Source organism: Callithrix jacchus, chromosome 14 (assembly GCF_049354715.1).
Source record: "Callithrix jacchus isolate 240 chromosome 14, calJac240_pri, whole genome shotgun sequence".
NCBI lineage: Eukaryota > Metazoa > Chordata > Mammalia > Primates > Cebidae > Callithrix > Callithrix jacchus.
This window is the reverse complement of record NC_133515.1, coordinates 103,513,000-103,538,731: the sequence shown is the minus strand read 5'-3', so window position 1 is coordinate 103,538,731 and position 25,732 is coordinate 103,513,000. Positions and strand designations below refer to the sequence as shown.

Here is a 25,732-nt window from a genome sequence, read left to right as displayed (position 1 = left end):
AGTGACCCTCGTGCGATCTGAAGAATCCTATGGGAAGAGTGAGACTTAGGAGACATCTTACGCAGCTTACCTAATTTTATGTTTTACTTAGGCGAATATGGCTTAAGACTTATAGACAAAGATAATCAGGTCAAGATGACCTTCCTTCAGTTGCTGGGGCAGTGAGGGGAAAGGAACCTGTGGGCTGGAGAGAAAGAGTTACGGATTCTTTCAACACACCATCCTCCCGGGAATGGAGATTTTGATAAAGATGGAAATTCTCTGTTCTGGAGCTGAAGTGCAAAGCTTAAAAAAAAGGACTTAATTGGGTCTGGTTGTTTTCCTATTTGGATTCATAAAGAAGACTGTGTAAGCAGGCTGGCTATGGTTCCAGAACGCCCCGAGGATGAATCAAATCTGTCTGTCCTCTTTATTTTCCCACATGAGGACGTTTCTCAGCTATCCTGGAAGTCTGTTAGGGACTCACAGCTCTTGTCTCTGACAGAGGCGCGTGGGCGTCTTTCCCTTGTCCTCGTGTGGGAACAGTAAGGGCCTGTCTGTCACCCTCATGGAATTTCAATCCCAGAATCAAAGGATGGGCATCTCAGGGAAGGAAGTTTTAAAGCAGCTCAGGGTCATGGTACTTAATTTGTCTGGGAGCAACATTCAAGATCTTTGCCACAAATTAGATTCTTTTAGTGTTGCACAGTACAGGGTTCATAGGGAACCTCTTCATCATCCTTCAAGGGCTACTTCTTTCAGGAAGCCTTCCTTGGTCTCCTTGGCTGGCAGAATGTTCTCCCTTTTCTGAAATTCTATCGTCCTTGCTTGGAGAGTAATTTTGACTTGCCAGAAACTCAAATTAGCAGCAATACCCAATTTCCTGATCATTCTAGTTAATTGATGGTTTTCAGTCTTGCTTTAAAAAAAAAAAAAGAACAGTGACTTCCTTGTGTAATTCACATTTCTTTAGCCCCCAGTAGGTAGGATGTGTTCCTCCACACCTGGTCCTTCTTGGTACTGATACTGACATATCGGCTGGACATACTATCTTGGTAGGATGCACTCACAATGAGAACACATGGACACAGGGAGGGGAGCACTACACACTAGGGTCTACTGCGGGGAATAGGGAAGGGACAGCGGCGGGGGGAGCTGGGGAGGGATAGCATGGGGAGAAATGCCAGATGTGGGTGAAGGGGAGAAAGACAGTAAATCACACTGCCACGTGTGTACCTATGCAACTATCTTGCATGTTCTGCACATGTACCCCAAAACCTAAAATGCAATTAAAAAAAATGATAATTTGTTTTTTAAAAAAAGGATGCACTCACATGGGCTGTAGGAATACTGGTATCACCAACATAACCTGCGGTTCTTTTAGCCAACAATTTCCTGAGTAATAATCCGTGGCAGGTACTAGCTAGGCTTAGGGGTTGTACAGCTGAATAAGTCCTGGCCTCTGCCCTTAGGAGCTCACATCGTAACAGGGGAGGATGAAGATTAATGTCCTACTCACTCCAAGAGAATAGAAGCTAGATCAGTGTGGAGAGGGTGGGGATGGGTGGAGGAAGGAATATTTTTGATTGGGAGACTGGAGCAGATGGGATAGAGTCGAATCTACATGACAAAAGGCAATGGAAAAGAAATGGTGTCTCCAAATCCCAGGAAGCAGGAAGTAGGCGATTACCATTGAGGGCCAAATGTGTATGCCAGATATGGTACTGGGCTTATTTTCCTATAGTTCTCATTCAGTCTTTTAAACAACACTGCTCTGTACGTATTACATGTTACCCAGGTAAATACAGAAAAAGTGAGAGTCAGAGAAGACTAGTTATGTTCCCAAGTTTGTTTTTGCATTATTGAACTTGGGATTCACCAGTTGGAGACTCTGACTTGAGGTCCTACACCCTTCCCACTACACTCCTTTGCCACCATCCACTACCATGCCACACCGTGTTTCCACAATCAGATGCCAGACTGGTGACCTGAGATGCATGTACTATGTAACTGCTATCTTGGGGAACAGGATGACCCTCAGCAATGTTTGTCAAGCCAGAGGGGAGGGCTGTTGATTACAGACGGCTCTTCAGAGGGAAGAAACTGGAATGAACTTTTGAGGTTTCAGCTGGGCCAAAGGAATGCTACTGCAGGTTTGGGAAGGTACATGCTGAACCTAGTGCCAAGAAATCCTTTGTATCTATTGGGGCTCAGTCTGTATAACCCCTCTGTGTTCAGTCCATTGCTCTCTCCTCTTTGTTACAGGATTTATCATGTATTGGCTTAGGCATTTACCTGTACTAGGTCATGAGTCCCTCTGAAGTTGAGAGCAGGCATCAGCCATCTCTGTATCCCCAGTACCTAGCACAGAGTGGACACTTGAGAGCTGTTAGTTGAATCCATCCATCCATGCCTGAATCCATTTTCCCATCTCTTCCTCCACTACCCATATATCTGTCCACCCACCCATCCATCCACACATGTATCCATCTTCCCATCTCTTCCTCCACTATCCATCCATCCACACACTCAGTAATTCATTCTTTCAGTAGGTGTTCTCTGAACAGTACAACATACCAGGAATTGTGGCCAGTGCAATGGGAACAGAGCTTGAATTGGATACAGATGATGCATTCAAAGAACAGAGTCTAGGGGTAGTGAGAGGAAAATGAGCTAAGCAGGAAAGAATGAATGAATGAAGATGTCATTATCTGCAAACCTGAGATTCTCCAAGAAGAAATTAAGTGGTGGATGTTGTGTTTTTTAAAAGTCTTAAATAACCTAAATGTGAGTGAGGCAACCTCCCACCCTTTTTCCATTTTGTTTCTGCCCCTCCAAGGTTTTCTCTGGCACCATCTGGCTGCTTCCTCTGCTGGAAGCCCTGTGAGATGTGAGGCTCTCCATGGGAGCCTGAGTATGGGGGGAGGGCAGGGGCACTGACCTGGCAGCTTCAAGGTGGCCACATCCCCGTCCCCTCCTGTGTCTCCCAGGAGGAATGCTGCCTAAAAGGGCAGAGCAGATGTTCTCAGGCCAGAGCGATCCTTCATCAGCCCCTCCTCTGGGAACAGGAGGTGACAGCATATTTCTCTGAGAGCAAAGGCTAAATCCTCCGACATTCTTCTTAATTCAGCCTGGTAGGGTTTTGTGAAACGGTTCAGACTCCTAGGGGCAGAGTAAATTCTTTCACCTACTCCAGGCTTTGTGCTTAGAGGCCCGTGTGGCGCATTTAGCCAGGCCAGACAGCACTTCGGGCGTGCCGAAGAACACACCAGAGAAAAGCTCATTAGAGCTCCGTGGTTTATTTTCAAACTGGCTCGGCAAATCCGGAATCTGGCCACTGAAAGTGAAAATGTGTAGATGGCTTCTGTGGTGGGACCTGGTGGATGCCATGTGAACCACAGGAACAAGTGCTGGCTGTGTCTCGCACCCGATCTTTAGACTTGGACATCCCACTGCTTGCGGGGGTTCCCCACCAGAGCATCACCTCCAAAATGAACCCCGCTTTTTCTCCTTAGTCCAGCTTCTCCTGAACTCTTTGATGCCATCTACTGAGACTTGGGAATCTTTCATTGCCTGCACAACCAGGTAATGAGCAAGTGCTATAGATTTTCCTGGTGTGTGTGTGTGTGTGTGTGTTCGGGGACAATCTATTCTCTTCTGTCTTGCCCTGATTGCTCTGGTGCCACCCTCGGCTGGACTGTCATAACTGGCTTCTGCTAGGTCTCTGCGCCAACCAGATTCCCACCAGCACATTCTCAAATGTCTTCTAGAACATGTCTGCTCACATCACCCAGGGGCTTCAAACCCTCCAGTGTTTCCCTTTGGCCTTGGGAGCTAATAAGTGACTCTCCCTTTCCCGACCCCAAATCCCAGCTGTAGTTGATGTAGGAGTCAGGCAGATGGAGGCAGATCTCACCTTACTATGGCTGTGGGCCCATGCAGTTGAGGTGTGAGGGCCAAACGGCCTTGCCCAAGCTCCCCGCCCCAACTCCTGACTCGCTCCCTGCAGGATGGACCTTGGGGCCGTCCATTAAAGGGAAAGATCTGCACTGAAGTTACCTAGGAAGCTGCCGCACACAAGGAAGAGAGACAAAGTCTCTGTGCTGACAGGCTCTCACTGGATTTATTCTACCGAGTGGAGGAAAGAGGAGCAGCTTCCGTCTCTACTGAGACAGACCTTTCTCCTCCATGGGCAGTGGGTGGTGAGGGCTGTGAGGCGGGGAGCATTGCCTTGGGGTAGCCCTTGCAGGAACAGAGCAGAGGTTAGGATCCAGTCCAAGCTCCTTAATCTGGGACATGGATGATGTGATCGCTGCTTATTATTCCAGTGGCTCTCTCTGCCGGTGTCTGGAAGGTTCCCTGGTGTGAGCAGTGGCCCCAGGGTCACTTGTATGAGTGAGGTTTTGAGTGTAGGCTGGGGTTGTGTCCTGTGGCCCCTCCAAGGCCAGGTTGGCCCTCTTCCTCGCTGCCCCCAGCCTCCCTGCTTTTTGCCCTCCAGCAGTACCAGCCTGTGTGCCTTGTCTGAGGCGGTGCTGCAGAGTTGCTGCATGAAGGTGCTGCTCCTGTCCGGCTCCTTCCGCCCCAGCCCAGGCACATGTCTTTGGGCTGCCTTTTGTGACCACCTCCCTCCCAGCTGGCTCAAGTGCCTTTCCTTACAAAGAGAAAGGGGTCTATGGCTGGACCATCCTGAATGTGCCTGATCTCAGAAGCTAAGCAGGGTTGGTCTGGTCAGTTCTTGGTTGGGAGACCTGGTGCTATCAACTTAAAAAAAAAAAAAAAAAAAGAGGAAGGAGCTTGATCTGAAGGTAGATTGTTAGCTGTGGAAACAGGGTCTCGGCTATGAGACATAGGAGCCAGAGTGATTTTGGAGGAAGGGCTTATAAGGAAAGGACATGCCTCCTGATTGGAGCTTAGGGGCCCTGCAGAGAGAAGCGTTAGGACACTGGGGCTCAGCTTCCCAACCTCTCCAAGTCTTGTCTTTGTCCCTTTCTGTACATTCCAGTAGCACCTGAGCTGTTCCTCCTATTCAGCTACTTACTGTCTGGCCTTTCCCCCAGATGTGCTGATCTTGTCTCCTTGCAGTGTTGTGAGCATAGCGTGATGGTCCAAGTGCAGGGTCTGGGTACCTTTCCCATGCTGCAGGGTGTGGCCCAGGTATGTCTCAAGAGGTGTTTGTGCGAGTCCCTATGACTCTGAAACCTGGGCTGCCCCAGGCCTGGGGAGCATCACACCTTCACAGAGCCATCAGATGGCAGCTTGGTGGGTGCCCACTCTGCATGATTGAGGTCAGATTAATGTTGAGCAGGGCTTGCGGATTGTTTGGTGCCCACGGTGTCAGACGTCATGGAAACTGACTGATGAATTAGGCCCTGATTCTCCAGGGCTTGCTAGTTGGCCGGAGAGACGACTGTTAAGTGCTCAATGGAGATGCTTGCGAGTGAGTGGGAGCCCATGTGTTTTCATTTGACCACATTCTGTGCCAAGGAACAGAGAGCCCCTGACGTCACCTTGTGCAGGATTTTGCTGAAGGGGTGTGGGACATTCCTCATCACCCAGAAGAGTGGCGGTTGTGGGCTGAGTGGGCCTGGGTGCAGACTGAGGCTGGGAGTATGCCAGGGTGGAAGGTGTCTCTGGGTCCTTGGCACAGGAGATTGTGGGACTTGGTCCTGTGTGTCCAGTACTTCCTGTTCTGCTCTGGATCTCTGGGTTCAAAACTGACAACAGAGGGATGTGGCATGATTATTCCTTTTGAGTCATTCCATCAAACTTCCTCCTTCCTACCCTACAGGGATGAAGACTCTCTCATCTGAACAGGCGCCTGGGCAGGGAAGTACCTGCGTTGGTTGGATCTGGAAAGTCCTCTTGGTGAAGATAGGGTTAACTCAGGGTATGAGCTTGCTAGGGCTGCTGTGACAAAGTCCCACAGACTGGGTGGCTTAAACAGCAGACGTTTATTGTCTCACAGTTCCCTGGAGGCCAGAAGTCAGAGGTCAGGGCTTCAGCAGGGCCCTGCTCTCCTCTGCAGGCCGTAGGGAAGGAGGTGGGCCAGGCATCTCTCCTGCCTTCTAGGACTTTCTTGGCTTGTGGCAGTAGAACTCCAGTATTCACATGGCGTGAGTGTGTCTGTGTCCAAATTTCCCCCTTTATAAGGACACCAGTCATATTGGATGAGGGGCCCATCCAACTCCACTGTGACCTCATTTTAACTAATTCCTTATGCAAGGACACTGTTTCCAAATAAGGTCACAGTCAGAGGCACTGGGGGTTAGAAATTCCACATAGGAACTGTGGGGGACAGTTCAATTTATGACAGTTACTTTTTTTTTCTTTTTTTTGTGAGATGGAGTCTTGCTCTGTTGCCCAGGCTGGAGTGTAGTGGTGTGATCACGGCTCACTGCAACCTCTGCGTCCTGGGTTCAAGCGATTCTCGTGCCTCAGCCTCCCGAGTAGCTGAGATTACAGTCATTGCTGCCATTGTCTGGCTAATTGTTTTTGTATTTCTAGTAGAGACGAGGTTTCACCATGTTGGCCAAACTGGTCTCGAACTCCCGATCTCAGGTGATCCACCCACCTTGGCCTCCCAAAGTGCTCCTATTACAGGTATGAGCCACTGTGCCTGGTCCTACCTTCTTGATTTGTAGATGCTTAAGACCGACAGGCAGTGAAATAGAAGAACCTCTTCAGTGGTGGGGAAGACCAGGGGCTTTTGCTTCAATGTGGGGAGGTGTCTCCAGGGAAGCTTATTCGTTCTCCCCTGAGGTGGTAGCCACATCCTCTGTGTTTGATCTGCAGTTCATCTCACCCTGGTTAGAAGCTTGGTTCCTGGGACAACTCTGACACTTTACATTTTCACATCCCTGTCCTTGACCTCACCTCCCCAGCTGGACCTCAGCATCTCCCCAGATGACTTCCTTGCATCTGGGTGACCCAAAGGAGGCTGGAAACATGGTGACTGGATGATTCATTTCACGACAAGAGAAGCATGGATTCATCTTGGATTCTGTTGGCTCCATGGTTATGATTCGACTGTCTCTGCTGGTTCATTCTCCGAGAGGATTATGATCAAACGTGCATTTTCTGGGAGCAGATTTTTTGAGGAGGAAGGGGGGATAGTTGGGAGAGTTTGAATGGAGAGTAAGGGGCTTCATGGCATTCTCCACCCATTGTGGGTTGTCATACAGACACACAGTCCATATAGTGTGGACATAGTGGTCTCGATCCCACCCCTGTGCCTTCAGAGTGGACAGTGTGATGCTCTGGGAACCACCTTCCAGAGCTTGTCTTACCCTCTTCCCCAGCCTCCGTGGCTGCTGTGGCCAAGTCTTCCTGTCTTCTCCCAGTACCTGGGATCTGTCATACCCCAGCCACTTTTGTAGCTTTTAGGACTGGTCACTTGTTCCTCTGGCCAGTTTTCCCTGTGCGGTGGGTTTGAACTCGGGGCTCCGACAAACCTGGATTCTAGTGTTGATTCTCATGGGGGTGGCCTGGCTGGGTCTCTGAGCCTTAGCTGTGGAGCAGTCCCCATCACGGCACTCTCCTCAGGGTGGCGAGGGAGAGCAGAGTATCAGTTCCTGGTGAGTCCTGCAAATGCTCAATAAACCTGCTGGGTGGGATTGGTCCCTCTGTCCTCCAGAGGGCTCTGTGGCTACGGTCACACAAATCACTTGTCAAACCACAGCAGCGAGTGCCTGTTGCCTTGGTAAATACCTTGGTAAAGCCTTAGCTATGCCTTGGTAAAGCATGGCAGCCTGTTGGCTGGTCCATTTTTAAAAGCATGTTCTTTGCCCAAGATATATTCCTGTTAACAGAAATCTATGTATTAACAATTTTTTTTCTGGGATAAATTATAACTAATTTTGTTCAGTGGGTGAATCACTTTTCCTGAAACTTCTTTATTATATTTGCAAATATCTTCCCACTTGTTTCTCATTTCGGAAACTCTCAAAGGATCCTGGCTCCCTAAAACTCTTATATCTGTCATAGCATTTTATGAGAACCTTTTCGGCATTTGGAAAATAGGCTGTTTTACATGAATGTTCCTTAATATTCCCATGTAGTGACTTGTTGCCATATATTGATGGTGTAGCTGGTATGCCAAAATTTGGAGTCAATCAAACCTTTGATTCTGCCGTCACTTCCTGTCTGTGTGGCCAGCCTGTTTTGTTATCTGTCAGAGGCAGCAATGACAGCCGTTGTACCAGCTCAGTTATTGAAGGGTGAAGTCAAGTGCTTGGTGGTTTTTTTTTTTTTGAGACAGAGTTTCACTCTTGTTACCCAGGCTGGAGTGCAATGGCGCGATCTCGGCTCACCGCAACCTCCGCCTCCTGGGTTCAGGCAATTCTCCTGCCTCAGCCTCCTGAGTAGCTGGGATTACAGGCACGCGCCACCACGCCCAGTTAATTTTCTGTATTTTTAGTAGAGACGGGGTTTCACCATGTTGACCAGGATGGTCTCGATCTCTTGACCTCGTGATCCACCCGCGTTGGCCTCCCAAAATGCTGAAGTGCTTGGTGTTTTATAGCTGCCCACTACGAGTTGGCTTCCTGCAGCTGTTCAAGAAGTCTTCCCACATACCTGTCTCGTTTTATATGTTAGCCTTACTCCAGCCCAGACTTAGGATCTTTTGTTGTAAATGTGCTAATATAATTCTTGTTTATTACATTTAACAACTAGTAGTGAAGCATCTTTAGCAGTAATTTAAAGATGCTGGTAACTTAACAATACGGGGGAGGTTTCAAGGAGCGGGTTTTGTTTTTGTTTCCCCTTGACTGTGGGCATTTTGCTAGAAAGGGTAATTTAGTGCTCTTTCTTCAGGAGCAGAGGAATAAAGGATCCAATAACTAACAAAATGGAATGTGCATGTTAAATTATAGACAATGGTTTTATTTTATGGCCTACAACGGAGTGGACAACCTGCTGAGGAAACTGAGGCCTCCTTCCCGCTGTCTGATGTCAAGGTCAGGAGGAACAGGGAGATCTGTTTGGGTGGAATTTATGACTTTGCAATCATTGAAAGTTGAAGATGGACACATTAAAACATTAGTGTATAGGAGAAAGCGGTCATGCTCATTTAAAGGTACATGTGGGCTGTTTGGGTAGGGTGACTATGTTTTCCTTTCTTTTCAGTAGGAAAAACTTGCTATTCTTCTCTCCGGAGCTTGTCATAGTATCTCAGACACTGAGGGTCAGGGTGCCAAAAAAGATGAGGCTTTATCTGTGCACGGGGCTGCTGCTGCTGTAGTTGGTAGAGGGCAGGGGTGGGGCGTGGCATGAGCCTGGCTAATGCAGACCCATCTCCATCCAGTCCTGACCTCCGGATGCGTTTGCAGCGTGTCCTTTAAGCCTCAAAGCTGCTGAGACAATTTACATTAGATTCTGATGATATTTTGGTGTCAGTTTGAATAGAACTTGGGCAGGTTCTCCAGATATGTAGAGCAGTAGATAGGGCAGTAAAGTGAAGTGAAAAAAAAAAAAAGACCTTTTAAATGAAAAAATCTCCTCAAAAGTCTTATCTTTCTTCTTGACAGATATCTTCCAAAAATTGTTTTGGCAGAAAGGCACCAATTATTTATTTTCTCTTTTAATCAGACTAGTAGTTTAATAAAACTTACAGAGACACAGTTGATGGCAGTGAGGGCTATCTGAACGTTACTGCTTGTTGGATTATTAAAGGCTGGAATTTTGAACATAGGAAATGGCCATCTTTGAGGGTATTTATTAGGTCTCTAAAAGTTAGTAAGCCCTCCGGGTATTCTCTGATTGTCCTGTGTTTTCCTGGTCTTAGCCTTTTCACATCTTATGATAACTTTTTTTTTTTTTAATTTTCTTGAGATGGAGTTTCACTCTTGTCACCCAGGCAGGAGTGCAATGGTGTGATTGCAGCTCAGTGTAACCTCCGTCTCCTGGGTTCAAGTGATTCTCCTACCTCAGCCTCCCGAGTAGCTGGGATTACAAGCACCTGCCATCACTCCTGGCTAATTTTTATAATTTTTAGTAGAGAGGGGGGTTTTCACCATGTTGCCAGGCTGGTCTCGAACTCCTGACCTAAGGAGATACACCCACCTTAGCCTCCCAGAGTGCTAGGATTACAGGCGTGAGCCACTGCACCTGGCCTGATACTTGTTTAACTGTTTAGCCTCTCACCCTCAAGACTGAAGTTTTGTGAGAACATGAAGTGTACTTCTCTTGTTCACCATTAAAAAATTAAATGAGGCCAGGTGTGTTGGCTCACGCCTATAATCCCAGCACTTTGGGAGGCCGAGGGGGTGGATTTCTTGAGCTCAGGAGTTTAAGATCAGCCTAGGCAGCATGGTGAAACTCCATCTCTACAGAAAAGACAAGAATTAGCCAGGTACGGTGCCTCAGGTTTGTGGTCTCAGTTACTCAAGAGGGTGAGATGGGAGGATTGCTTGAGCCCAGGAGGTCGAGGCTGCAGTGAGCTGTGATTGTACCATGGCACCCCAACCTGGGCAACAGAGCAAGACCCTGTCCATCTCACAGGGTTGTTGTAATGATGAAATGAGTTTAATCTATAAAAAGAGCTTATAAAACGGGGCTGGGTATTATGGTAAGCACTTAATCATTTAACTTTTTTTGATTAAGTGCTTACCATAATACCCAGCCCCGTTTTATAAGCTCTTTTTATAGATTAAACTCATATCGTCATTACAGCAACCCTGTGAGATGGAGTATTAGCTTCCTATTGCAGCTGTAACAAATTATCATAGATCTTTTGGCTTACAACTGCACACATTTCTTATCTGTCTTCCAGTTCTGAGGCCAGAAGATTGGTTTTGGTCTCAGTGGGCTAAATTCAAGGTGTCGGCAAGGCGGCATTCCTTTCCTGTGGCTCCAGGAGGAATCTGTTTCGTTGCTTTTTTGGGTTGTGGGCATAATTCAGTTCCCCGTAGGGAATGGTTATCAGTTGCTGGTCATTCCTAGCTTCTAGAGGCCGCTCACATTTCTTGGCTGGAACTTCCTTTCTTCTATCTTCAAAGCCAGCAGAGTTGGACAAGTCTGTCTCATGCTTTGAATTCTTTCTCCACCCTCCCTCTCCCGTTTTCCTTTTCCTCCTCCTTCTTGTGTTATCTCTGATTACAGATGGCAAAGTCTCTTTCTTTTTAGACTCATGTGATCAGATTGTGACCCCCCACCAGATAATCCAGCATTTATCTCCACATCTCAAAGTGTGGAACCTGAATCACATCTGCAAAGTGCCATGTAAGGTCACATATTCACAGGTTCCCAGCCTTAGGGTGTGGCAGTATTTGGGGAGCCATTATCCTGCTTGCCGTGGGTAGGTACTACCATTCTCTTCATCTTACAGATGAGGCAGCTGAGGTGCAGAGGGATTAAGTCATGTTTTCAAGGTCACACAGTTAGCAGGGGGCATCTGGGATCCCACTGTGGGTAGTGCTTGAATTATTATGCCCTCTGCTCTGGGAGCTTCATGGTCTATCAGGACCTGAGCCAGGCACGTGTAGGTGACTCAGCACTCACCCAGCGAGGGTGAATTTATGCTGGTCTTTTCTCTGTTTCTTCTTGTTCTTGTTCTTCCATTTTTGTTTTTTTGTTTTTGTTTCTTTTTTGAGTCAGGGTCTTACTCTGTTGCCCAGGCTGGAGTGGTGTGGCACGACCACAGCTCACTTTGGCCTCGACCTCCCTGGGCTCAGGTGATGCCTCCTGCCTCAGCCTCCTGAATAGCTGGGATCACAGGCATGTGCTACCACACCCAGCTAATTTTTGTATTTTTAGTAGAGATGGGGTGTCGCCATGTTGCCCAGGCTGGTTTTGACTCCTGGGCTCAAGCAATCGGCCTACCTTGGTCTCCCAAAGTGCTGAGAGGACAGGCATGAGCCATTATGCCTGGCCTAGTCTCATCTCTTAGAACAGAAGTGATTCATATTCAAGGAGTTCCAAAACAGAACAGAACAGAACGGAACAGAACAGAACAGAAGTGATTGATATTCAAGGATATTTTAAAAATTGGCATATGTGAATTTCTAAAAATTTCTAAAAATGTTAAAGGATAAAACAATTTGTGTCCCACGTAGATGAATTGTTTTTCAACTTTGCAGCTTCCCTTGATTTGGAAAGCTCCCTTGCTGTAAACTCAGCTCTTTCACTTCCACTCATCTTGTGTTCCTTAACCCCAGTGACAATTCTCTGTCATATATGAGGCTCAAAACATCAGCTATGGAGCCTTTCCTTTGTCATCAAAGAACTCATTCTGATTCAAAGTGAATTTCAACATGTAAATAAATCTACTTGAAAATCTTGCAAAATGCCAATAATGCGTATCATTTCTTGTTAGCTTCTTTGTGCTGTATTTGGAGATATTCTGAGCCAGTTTTCACCACACCGTAGTTATTGCCACAGAAGACTTTTGTGGGCGGCACTGATGCTCTTCATCTTTGTCCAATGCACCCCATTGCACCTGGCCCTGTTCCCACATATGCCCTGTAGTGATCTGTGGTCTACACATTATAATCTCTGCTTTTCTCCCTCTGGGTGTGGTTAATCTCGGCTCTTTAAACTCAAAATATGGAGTGGTCTGCAGTTAGTCTCTGCTTCTCTGCCTGGAAGAGAAAGAGGAGCACAGATCAGCCCCCAGAGGCATCTGTCTGTTTGGCTTTGTCCGGCTTCCTGCACAATTCCCAAGTCAAATGTGCAGGGTTCTGCACATTTGCACATGTTATCTGCATTACAAGATTTTCAACTAGATATTTTTTAGGTGTTAACTTTAATTCTAAATATGAATGAGTCCCAGGAGAACAATTAAACCCATTTATGCCTCGTGTTCTGTTATGGGAACACTAAGTATGTGGGAAATATTTACATCCTGCTCAAGGTCATTGCCAGGGTCTGATTTTTCACACGTCTGCAATTCAAAAAATTGCAACCTCCAGCATAAATTGGTTAAAGTGGAGTCTTTTTGCAGCTAATGGTTTTTAAGCCTCTATATTTGAAAGAGGCTTAGGAAGTTGAACTCAGCTGGGTCTGTCACAGCTGTCACCTGAGTACTGGCTTTTGTGCTGGACCCTGCACACTGGTGCAGGACTTACAGCAGGAACCAAGAAATCATGGTCCCTGCCCTCCTGGAGTTTTTGGCTTTGAAGAGGACAGCCACTGAACATGTGGTTCTTACACCCCGACAGGTGCAGTTTGATTCCTGCTTTAGGGAGTTCAAGTCCATAGACACATCCCCTTTGTCTGATGAAACAGCACATCTGATGGGGCACAGAATGATGCAAGCAGAGTGACCTGGGGAGGCTCCCAGTGGGGAGCAGGTTAGCTGTACAGACTCAGAGACAGCAGTGCCATGCAATGTCTAATATATAGATCCCCTTCGCCTGTATAGGCATGAAATGAAGATTCTGTTGTTTTCAGCATATTACTCCAGGATTCCCAAAGTGCCTGTCATCCATCCCATGCATCTTGTTTGACATCTTCCAGTTAGAAAAGTGTCATCTTCTTGCAGCACTATTCACAATAGCAAAGATATGGAATCATCCTAGATGCCATCAATGGTAGACTGGATGAAGACAGTGTGATACAGATACACCATGGAACACTCTGCAGCCATAAAAAAGAATGAGATCATGTCTTTAGCAGGAACATGGATGGAGCTGGAGGCCATCACCCTTAGCTTACTAACGCAGGAACAGAAAACCAAATACTGCATGTTCTCACTTATAAGTGGGGCTGACTGATGAGAACCAATGGACACAGAGAGGGGAACAACAGACACTGGGGCCTACTTGAGGGTGGAGGGTGGGAGGAGGGAGAGGAGCAGAAAAAAGTAACTATTGGGTACTAGGCTTCATACCTGGGTAATGAAATAATCTGTGCAAACCTCCATGACGTGAGCTTACACATATAACAAACCTGCACATGTACCCTAAACCTAAAATAAAAGTTAAAAAAAGAGAAAAAAGTCATGTTCATTGGATTCAATGTTTTAATATCACTTTTGTTTTGGAATCTATTGGTCTTGGGATACCACGGTAGATGGCCCACAACAATCTGTTGATTGGTACAGCTTCTGTAACGAGTGTCCTTCCTTGGATGCAGTAAATGGGCATCCTGTCCTTGACACAGCGATCTGCAGAGCTCTTAACTGTCCTTGAGTTCTAAGATATATTTTGAATAAATGTCTGGTATTCCAAGCAGAAGTCTTAATGTGGTGATTCAAATGAAAACCAGAAAGGCAGGAGGACCTGCAAACAACCCTGGTTTTCAGTCTTTCTGATCGGTCTCCTTGCTGTTTCCTTTTCCAGGTGACCACAGACAGGCCACCGGAGGCTTTAGCTTCATTGCCCCCAGCTTTCTGTGTTCGCAGCCTATGCAGCTCATGATGTGGGGGTCTCCATTGGTTACCGATGTCTCTCCTCTGTAGATTGGTTCAAAGTGTCCGGCACAGAATGGAACTGCTTTCTGACAGGATGGTACCCATGAATCCATACTGGGACAGGCCTTCTCTCAGGCTCATTCAGGCTCAGCCCAAGGACTCTTTATTCACAAGAAAGATCACAGTTTATCATGTCTGAAGAAATGCACGCGCGTGTGCGCGCGCACGCACACACACACACACACACACAGCCAGTACACATTGCATTTAAATTTGTCAGTGCACATCTGTATTCCTCATAATGAAATGATTAAACACTTCAATATAAAATTCATCTTTTTCCTCCCTCTTCTCAGTAGAAGGTGTTAGTTTCAGAAGACAAGTTGGACATTATTGATAAGGCTTGGTGAAGAGGAAAGAGTTTGTTCCAGGGTCTGAAGGAGGTGGGCTGACTCCTCATGGCCAGGCCCAGGAGGCAGGTTGCAATGCCAAACAGGTTGCAGTACATTTGCCAATTGACAGCCATGAGATTGGGTGGCATTTACAGATGGAGGGGAAGTGTCCATGACTCCTGAGGACAGAGCCAAGAGTCAAGGACTGTTTGAGGGTGAAGTGACGTGGCATGTGAAATCCTGGCGAGAGTACCCTCTAAGGGCAGTCTGTGTGCCATGCTTAGGTGGAAACGGCCACCTCTGCGGGATGGTAAACAGCACTTTGGTATTTCTGTGTTTGTCTTGCAGTACCACGTCCTGTGAGAACATCCTCTTCTCAAAAGGTCAGCATGACCTTATTGTCTGGGACATAGTTGGCCTTGCTCTGTTTTGTTCTTTCGTTACTTTTCATACTGTGCTTTCCAAAACACATCAGTCATCTTCTCATCCATCACTGGTTGCATGGATGCTGGAGCCTCTGTGGCGGACAGCCCTGTTCCTTGCCCCGCCTTCCTAACCAGCAGAACCCTGATTTTGTCAGGGATAGCAGAGTACCCGGCCCAAAGCTTGACTTCCTAGGGTCCTTCGGAGCTAAGGTAGCCAAAAAACTAAGTTCTGGCCAATGTTTTGTAAGCAGACACCTATTATGTGGGTCTTCTAGAAAGCTGTTGTCTTCCTGGTAGAGCGGCCATGTTCTTTTCATCCCTTGTGTTTCTCCCTTCTGGTCTGGAACATGAGCTACAGTTGCTGCCTTCCAAATGGCAGGAGGCGCTTTGATCTTGAGATCATTGCAGACTTCCTGTTACATGGGAAGGACGGACCCCTCCTGGGTTAAGCCACTATGGTTGAGCTTCTATTACATGCAGCCAAAAATGATTATTGATATGTGAGGTGCCTCCCTGAACTCATACTGACAGGAGCCAGTCGATTTAAACATGTTTAATGGGGTCTTTATAAAGGCATCTGGGCCAGCTGCAGTGGCTCACTCCTGTAATCCCAGCACTTTGGGAGGCCAAGGCGGGTGGATCACTAGAGGTCAGGAGTTCAAGACCAGCCTGGTCAACATGGTGAAACTCCATCTCTACTAAAAATATAAAAATTAACCAGGTGTGGTGGCTTGTGCCTGTAGTCCCAGCTAGTTGGGAGGCTGAGGCAGAAGGATCACTTGAACCCAGGAGGTGGAGGTTGCTGTGAGCTGAAATTGTACCATTGTACTCCAGCCTGGGTGACAGAGCGAGACTCTGTCTCAAGGAAAGAAAAAGGCATCCAGGGCACATTCTCTTTCCGCTTTCCTTTTGCCTGTTTCCTTTTGGAATGACCTACTCAGTAGATTGACTTGGGCCTCACTTGGCCAAGACATGGGAGGCTATACTCACACAGAAATTCTGCCACTCTTGGTGGCAGGGAAGCACCAACTGCGGGGTGTAAAATGACACTGCAGACCAGGACTGCCCTACTCAGAGACAGACCAGCATGGCAGGATGTAGTGTGAGGTGGGGTTCAGAACTTCATATGCCTGATTCTGAATGACGCACCTAGAGTCTCCTGGCCCTGGCTCCATCCTGCCACAAACTCGCCTCCTGCCTTGACTCTCAGCATCATTGCTTTCCCCATGTTCTGTGGTGCCCTGATGGATCCTTTGTTGTAAAGCTTCAGGGTGCATAGAGTCAAGTGCCTTCTGAGTTTCACTTGGCCCAGAGAGTGACTCTGCTGTCATCTGTGGGTGGTGCTTCTAAAGCGTATTTCAGCTTGGCAAAGAAGCATCATTTGGCAGGGGTTTTTTTTTTTATTGAAGGCTCTCATTTATCAATGCCAACTTAACTTGTTCTAGTGCAAGAAAAATCCATAGAGGGCTTGGGTTCGTGCAGGTTAATTATGGAGAGAGCCCTGGTTTTATGAATGGTCTTAAACATTGCCCTTCACTCTTCTGCACTCATCTTTGTCACATTTCTTTCTTTTTTACACCATATGGCACTTTATGAGACTATATGGCTCTGAGCTTTCTTCCTTTATAACACCAGTCCTCTTAGAGGAGAATAAGAGAGGGAGCAGAACATAGTAGAAAGATTATGAGCTTTGGATTTCAGTAAAGCTGGATTAAAATCTCAGCTTAACTACTTACTAGCTATGTGATCTTGGTTACTTAATATCTATAAACCTCAGTTTTCTCATTAGCAAAACACAAGGATTTTAGCGAAGATTAAATAGCATTATGTATTCAATACTAATTGTGGTCTTATTCTCTACAGCTACTCATGCCTACTTCCCTTATCTTATTCTCTGGGAGCAGCAACTTTCAATCTTTTTTTCTTTGTTTGTTTTTTGAGAGAGAGTCTCACCATCACCCAGACTGGAATGCAGTGGTGCCATCTCAGCTCACTGTAACCTTTGCCTCTCCGGTTCAAGTGGTTCTCCTGCCTCAGCCTCCCAACTAGCAGGGATTATAGGCACCCACCACCACATCCAGCCATTTTTTTGTTTTTTTTTTAGTAGAGACGTGGTTTCCTCATGTTGGCCAGGCTCGTTTCAAACTCCTGGCCTCATGCGATCCACCCACCTCAGCCTCCCAAAGTGCTGGAGTTACAGGCATGAGCCACTGCTCTCAGTTTCAATCTTTTTAACTGATTCTTTTGGTAATTATCTTGATATTTCTAAATAACATGTTTTGCTACTTCTTGATTTTTAGGTAATATTCTTAAACTTCCTAGCATGGAAGATAAGATGTTGCTGTCTTTCACACATGCCTCATCCTCTGCACACAGACACCCACATCCTGCCCTCCATCCTTCCACTACAGTTATTTATGACTTTGATAGCCCAGTTCAATGTATGCATCACTATAGTCATGTAAACACTTTGGCAGCGGAGCCATGTAGTGTACTACTATTCGTTTTTTGTCCTGAATAGTTTTTGGCTTTCCCTGAAGTGGTCATTGCTTCTTTTTTGAATGAACCTATTGCTATCCTGTGGTCAAAACAAAATGGGGAAGTGATAAGTGCTACTAGTCATATTATTAGAAGGAAAGAGGCGCATCAGTTCTTCGAGGGAAAGGATGTTTTATCACAGCATTCAATTCTCAAAGTAACTTTGGTTGTGGGACCTCATATAAATGGTACAGTGGACTTTTTAGGAAATGCCAAAGCCAACTCCGTATGGTGGCTGTTTACTGTAATGGTTTTAGAAAATAGCCAAGGTTATAGTATTTCAGTGCAACTGTGGAAAGATGACCCCACGAGGGACCAAGCTGTTCAGTCTAAAAATGCTTTGTGGGGAAGCTTGATCCCAGAGTGGGACCTGGGCATCTGGAGGATTGGCTGGACCACCTGTCCCCTCGTCAGCCTTTCCTGAAGGCCAGCCTCTCCAAGTAGCAAGACTGCACTGATTCATTCAACCAGGAGCTATTCAATGAGACAGCAGGCACTGCCTAGGCTCCAGAGATTCTGTAGTAAAACAGATGTGGTCTTAGCCCTCATGAAGTTCAAGGTCCTGTGGGAAGACAGACACTGAAGCATGAAGAGCTTGTGTGACAGGTGCTCCAAAGGAAGAGTGCAAGAGATCTGGGAGGATGCAACACCTGACTGTAATCCCAAAAACAGTCTAACAAAGTCAGCCACATTTGTCATTCTGCTGATACAGATCCTCAAACTGCTTTAAGGCTTCTCAATATCCCTAAGTCCTTAATTTCCTTTCCCTTTAACTTTTTTGAAGGCTTATCTTCTTTCTGCACTGACAATCAAATAACTACAGAATAAACACACAAGATCTCAGAATCAGCCCTTTTCAGGCTGTAAAATCAAATTCTACCAAACACAAAACATCCTGAGAACAGTACACCAGGGATTATGTCAGACCTTCCTGGTCCTAGCTGTTCACACCAGGAAAGGGCTCTGAATTCATAGGTTTGTAACTGTCTGAGGAACAGATCACAAAAATCTAGGGGTCACTGGTGAAACAGAAGAATGATGACTTTTCTATCACTGTATATCTACTCTAAATCTGCATTTATGTGAAAGCTCATTCATGGCAGAAAGATCTTCAAATATATCCATACATGGCAAGAACTTACACAGTGCAGATACCCTAGTTGAAAGTAGCAGAATTATTTACTCACATCAAATGTTCCTCTATTCCTTGTCTTTAAAATGATGTAACAATTTCTTATTATAAGTCAAAGGGTTGGACTAGGTGAGAGTTTTGAGTCCCCTTTCAGTTGTAAAATCTATGGTTACAGAATTTTTTTTTTGAGATAGAATCTCACTATGTTGCCCAGGCTGGAGTGCAGTGGCTATTCACAGTCATGATTATAGTTCTGCAGCCTTGAACTCCCAGGCTCAAGCAGTCCTCCTGCCTCAGCCTCCCGAGTATAATATTCTGTAAAATCCTTTACCAAGTTATGCTTTGTCTAAAAGCATTACCTGGTACCAAGTCTGTATTCCCTGGGCAAACTCCTTAATACCAATATTCTTGTGAAATAATGTATATTTGTCAAATTTTACCTTTTTTTTTTTTTTGCTGTGTATAGATACTTATTCTAAAAGAATAACCAGACAACATTTTTTAGAAGTCATTCATTAATTACGTTGAATAAAGAACAAGCCCTTGGCAACTTTTTCAACAGGCATTGGCAGTTCTCTACATTATTAAAATGTGACTTTTATTACTCAAAGTGCAGATTTGCATTGCAGCAGTTATTATCTTCAAAAAAATAGAAGACTTTATTTTCTCCTAGTTTATATACATTTTTTTTTTTTTTTGCCCACAGTGACTTTGAAAATTCCCATCTACCAGGATTCAGAGAATCTGCCTCATTTGAAAATAATGGGAAGCATAAAGAATATTTAAAGTAGTGAAATTGACAAATCTGCCTTAAATCTGTAAAGATGGGAGAATACCCCCAATCCCCATGAGAGAAAATAACCTATTAAGCAGTAAAAGGACACATTGGCATATATGGTAAGGCAGGAACTAAAACAAATTAAGAACCAGATATGAACATCCACAGAAGTTTCTTTAGGTTTGGTAAGATAAACTGAGGTGCTAGCTTAGGAACGGAAAAGAAACAAGAAGCAGATAGTAAATACCCAAATGACAAGACGTTCAACTTCAATACTAACAGGGAAGTGAAAAATAAAGCCACAGTGAGATACCTTTGTACATGAACCAGACTGCCCAAATTTCACAGGCCTGACAATGACAAGGGTGGATGAGGTTGCGGAGCCGCCGGAACACTTACTTACTTACCTGGTAATGGGCGTATAAGTGGGTACCACCTGCTTGCTCTAGGATAGTGATTTATGTTGTCCTCAGTGTGAGCCCCTGGAGTTATCTGGCAGCTTTGCAACCTGTGTGTGTGACAGGAGACAAATGGTAATGTTGATTGATACAAGTTTTATGTGTACTCTACTGAACACTAGAAATAACTCAAAGAGACATGTAGATTGGAAAGAGAAAGTGGTATGTTGATCTCATAAAATGCTACACAGCACTGAATGTGAATGACTCACAGATACAGGCAACATTGTAGACAAACTTCAGAAACATTGTACTGGGCAGAAAAGCAAGTCTTAGAAAATCCAGACAACATGAGCCCATTCATAGGCAGTTGGGAAAATATAAAACTATACTAAACTAAATGTAAAATGAAACAGTATGTTTCTTAGGTTAAAAGTTGAATGAAAATTAAGTTAAATTGGCTTGTCAGAAATGCTAAATTTCTGGGCTCTAGGTCAGACCTACTGAAACAGAATCTGCATTTTAATAAGACCCTCAGGTGATTTTCTTTTTTTTGAGACAGTCTCGCTCTGTTTTCTAGGATGGATGGAGGGCGGGGCACCATCTTGGCTCATTGCAATCTTGACCTCCTGGGCTCAAACCATCCTCCTGCCTCAGCCTCCCTAGTAGCTGGGACCACAGGTGCAAGCCACCACACCCGGCTAATTTTTGTATTTTTTCATAGAAATGGGGTTTTACCATGTTGCGCAGGCTGCTCTCAAACTCCTGGGCTCAAGTGATCCATGCACCTTGCCCTCCCAAAGTGCTGGGATTACAGATTTGAGCCACTGCACCTGGCCCTAGGTGATTCTTATGCATACTAAAGTTGGTCTTTGCCAAATAGGAAAAAAAAAAAAGCAGCAAAATTTATGTTAAAAATTAGGTTAAAAGTAACTTACTGGGAGGTTGAGGCAGGGGAATCACTTGAGCCCAGGAGGCAGAGGTTGCAATGAGCTAAGATTGCGCCACTACACTCCAGCCTGGTGACAAAGCGAGACTCCGTCAAAAAAAAAAAAAAAAAAAAGTTAAGTTACAATTAAATCTATCATTTTGTTAAAATCATGAAGAGCCACGGAAAAATAAACATAAAATTCAGAATGTGAGTTATGGGTGGGGCAGGAATGGAGGACGAGAAGGGGGCATCAAAGACGACGACCACGATGTGCTTATTAAGAACCTACAAGTGGTGCGTGGTGTTCATTATATCATGAGTCTTTGCAACATAAATACCAATATTCTTTTGTATCTACTTAAATTTAATACACACGATTTTTAAAAAGGGGTTAGAGAGAGGGTTGGACCAATGTGGGAAAGCTGCCTGGTGGAAACGGGATCTGAGGCTGGCCCAGAAGGGTGGGGAAGGTTGGTGTTTGTGGAGCAGAAGCCATCCTGGCTCTCTCAGGCCAGAGAAGCCCTTTGCACAGCGCTGCCCATCCCAGTCCGTAACTCCATTGGTCCCCCAAAACTAGCCTTGCTCCAAGGAGAAGGAGTTCCCTAGATAGGTGGGCCCTTGGGGAGGGTGTGGGCAGGTGTCCTGGCTGCTTCCTGAGTGGCCTCAGTCCCTGCACTGGAGGTCAGCTCAGACAGTGCCACTCAGGCCTGGGGACATTTGCTTCCATTCAGCTCGCAGTAGGTTCCCAGTTTACTGTGGGAATGTAGTTGCTTGAAGCATAAAACAGATGTCGAGCTAGAGCCTAGGCCTCAGAAGGGCTGGTTTAGTTCAGACCACTAATTGTATGGAGGTGAAGCGACTTGCCTGCTGGCGATTGGCAGATAGGTTGGTGCAACTCCAGGATACGGGTCCTTTCATCTGTTCCACATTGCGCAGCCTACACAGAGACTCAAGCTTGATGGAATTTCATGATTACAATTTATCCACAAAAAGCTGTTTATAAAAATTACATGTGATCATTTAGAAAAAAATTTAGAAAATACAGAAGATTAGAAAGAAAAAAACTTGCCTATAATTCTTTTTATTTTTAAATTAAATTAAATTAATTATTATTATTATTTGAGATAGAGTCTTGCTCTGTCACCCAGGGTGGAGTGAAGTCGTGCCATCTTGGCTCACTGTAATCTCGGCCTCCTGAGTTCAAGCGATTCTCCTGTCTCAGCCTCCCAAGTAGCTGGGATTACAGGCGTGAGCCACCATGCCCAGCAAATTTTTGTATTTTTAATAGAGACGGGGTTTTGCCATGTTGGCCAGTCTGGTCTTGATCTTCTCACCTGAAGTAACCCACCCGCCTCAGCCCCACCAAGTGCTGCGATTACAGGCGTGAGTGAGCCACCGCGCCTGGCCAAATTCTTGTGTTTAAAATGCTGGCTGTTAACATTTTTGTGTATCTCCTCCCAGTCTTTTTTCTATGCATTTAATAAAATTACAATTATATTAGGTGTTAAGGATGTGAATGATACCACTTTCTCTCTTTATATATACTTTTTTCTGCTTTCTATTTATCTCATACTTTCTGTGATTTGAATATACCATATTAAATAAGTTGAAATTATCTTTGCTAAGGAATCAACGTTAGCAAGAATACAGTGGGAAATGTTTCTTTATTCCTGAAGACTTTAGCAAAGATCAGATGTTTGGGGTCATTAATTCTCTCTTCTTACTGCTTGAAAATCAACCCGCATAGAGGAACATTTCATCAATAAACACTGTCATGGTCCTTATTTCTGGTAGGTGCTGGGGAAACAGATGGAAAGATAACTTGCTAGGAGCTCCAGTCTTGCAGTGTGGGGCAGGGGGCATAAAGATTATACCTGTGTTCAATTGTGTCCAATAAAATAAAAAATATCTCGTGTGAATGGTTTCCTTGATTAGGGCTTGCTTCTGAAGGGCAGAGCTGATAATGCCCTCACTTTGAGCAAAAGCCACGAAGTAGTTATCTTTCCTTACGCCTTTGGTTTTTGTTTAAAGGTTCATTACGAACTTTAGCAGTGAAAAAAAGTGTGGCAACTGGGTCATTCTGACCTAGAAGCAACCAAAATACTTCTGATTGCCACAGCAGACAATGATGAATCATACATAAACAAGCTTGGTGCCTTTTCAGATCTGCGGGTTGTAATCAGACTCATTGTTCTGCAGCCAGTGAAACATTTGCTCCAGCATGTTTGGGTCTGTGGGAGGAGGGAGGCTTGAGACCTTCCCAGCGACGTGTGCTTGTCCATCCTAGTGCAGTCGAAAGTGTTTACGTTATCCAGGTTGGAGCACCATTAGGGATAGTCATTATCATCGTTATGATACCGGTCAAAGGTATCCTTTGTTGAGCACCTGCCATATGGCAGATGGTGTCAGAGGTGCTTTATGCCCCTGGTGTCAAGGAAAGCCTTCCAACAACCTTGTGATAGAGGTATTATTATCCTCCTTTTGTCAAGAAAACTGAGGCTCTGGGAAGTTAAGTCATTCACATAGCTAGTAATACCAGGCACCTATAAATGTTTGTTGAGTGAATGAATAAATGAAGGAATGAATGACAACTCCAAACTAATGGGAGAGAAATGCAAGAAGAGAGATTAATCAACATGAAACGAAAGCCTTGGTGCCGCAAGTGAAGGGATTTTGCACATCTTAATTATTTATATTTGCAATTTGTAAGCTCCACATTCAAATAGAGATGGGGATTGGGATGCAATTTCAATGTAGGTAAATAAGTCAAGACAGATGGAGGATTATGTTTATGACCAGAAAAGAGATTACTCATCTTGAAAAAAAAAAAGATAAATGGGAAAACACTGAAGTGTCAGCCACTGTGCTAATACTTTACTCCATTATCTCATTTAATCCTCACAAATCCAGCTCTGAAGTCAGCACTCTTATCTCTGCTTATGGCTGAGGAAACTGGAGCCCAGAGAGTGAGGGAGGCTCTCCAAGGTCACACAGCTCCTCGGGTGAGGGGGCGGGGACCAGACCAGGCACACCCAGCTCCACAGCGTCCCTGAGACTCCGTTCATGGAAGCCGGGAACAACAGTTTCATTATTTATGGTTGAATTTAGTTTTATATTTAATGGAGGTAAAAAATGGATGATACACAGATTTCTTGCCACAAAATCCAACAGTTGACTCCAGCTTAGTCAGTGCAGGGAGAAAGCCAAGCAGATGATGAACGTTTTAGGGTAACCAGAAATAATGAAGTAGGGGTCCCTGGTGTGAAATTCAGTTGTGGAGACCAAATTTTCTAAACCAGAATCTGTACACCATGCTCTCCTGCCATGTTCTCCCCTAGGAGAACTCCTGAAAATTTGTAGCGTGTAGGCAGAAATGTAAATGTATAATCATTTCTACTGTAACATGATATATGTGTTCCTAAAAATTATTGCACCATGCAAGATTGGGCAATACAAACCACAGGGTTTATGACAAATACAGGGTTAGGGGAACAGCTCTCAAAAACTTCATCAAGGACACATTTTTTAAAAAGATGAAAAGCTAACAAAAAGGGCAGCAGCGTTTTATACATGCTGAATGACTAAGAGATACATGAATGCTGCAGGAGAGATGGACTTTTCCCTCCAAGTGCAAAGGCAAATGAAATGAAGTTTCTTCAGTGGCAGGGTTGTGGCTCGTGAGAGCCCGTGAAGTGGAGGAAGGACAGAGACCTGGAGTCCTGTGGAAAGTTCTGACATCATGTGTGGAAGGACATGGCTTTTAACAAGTGTGGTGACTGGAGGTGGCTGGTAGGTGCTTGGCTGGTGTGTGTGCCTTTTGTGTATTCCCAAGCAGCTGGGTTCAGTTGGGTACCATTTTTCTGGATTTACTTTTGTGCTTCTTGCAGAGGAGATCACCAAGCATACACAAAACTCGCAACGTTCCAACTGTTCTGTAATCAATCTGTCTGTACAGATTTGCAGTTTGAAAACAAGCGTTATAGCTGAACTCGCTTGTAACTGCAACTCTCGCTGACGCTGTGTGCTGAAGTGGGAAGTGTGCGGTCTTCCTACCTCCAGCCTTTCTGCAAAACTCTTTGGTTTACCCAGGGGTCCCTCAACAGTAAGACCAGATCAACAGGCTCACCTGTGAAGGTCCTCTTGTGTGGTTTTTGAGTCGGTTGGGAAACAGAGTGTGGCCCTCGATCTTCCTGAGGATAGTAATTGGAGGTGGGGGCGGAGGGGAGTGTTTCTTCTTCACATATCCCTGGTTTTTCTCTGATTGCTTTGGTGTCTTCTCTTCTGTTTCTTCTCCCAGATGTTGTTTTCATGTTTTCTTAAGTGCCACGTGACCCTTGGATTTTCCTGTGTGTTTAAGAATGAGGCAGAGAAGGTCGACGGGGAGTGTCGTGTCCACAGGTGGTACTGGTGTCTGGCAGGTGCTGCTTTTGGGGTGCTCAGGACTGAATTGGCTGGCATTCTGGAGGCCTCTAAATACCAGACTGTGTGTGAGTGGCCCTAGTTCTTGTCGGTTTCATTTTCTATCAGAAGAGCATTCTGTATTTTTTAGCTGGGGTGAACGCCTGGCTCCTGGGGGATCTTCATCTGTCCCTTGGGTTGGGAGGTGGAGGGGCCAGCTGTTCTGTAGACGGCATTTCACGGAAGTCACCTGGTCCCAGTGTCGCTCCTCCTAGCACTTGTCTGGCATGTCTGAGTGTCTGGATTTCCTCAGGGCCACTTGGTTTCCCAGGTATGCACCCTTCTCCCATGTCAGCTCACATTCCCTCTCTAGTCTGGCTTCTGGAAGTTTATGAAACCTGAACCTCTTGT

General features: G+C 45.4%; 1 protein-coding gene across 13 annotated transcripts in view; it reads left to right on the top strand.

Moving 5' to 3' along the window:
- Positions 1 to 25,732, top strand: part of GREB1 (growth regulating estrogen receptor binding 1) — a 161,887-nt gene that overhangs the window by 29,930 nt on the left and 106,225 nt on the right. The window lies entirely within an intron of this gene.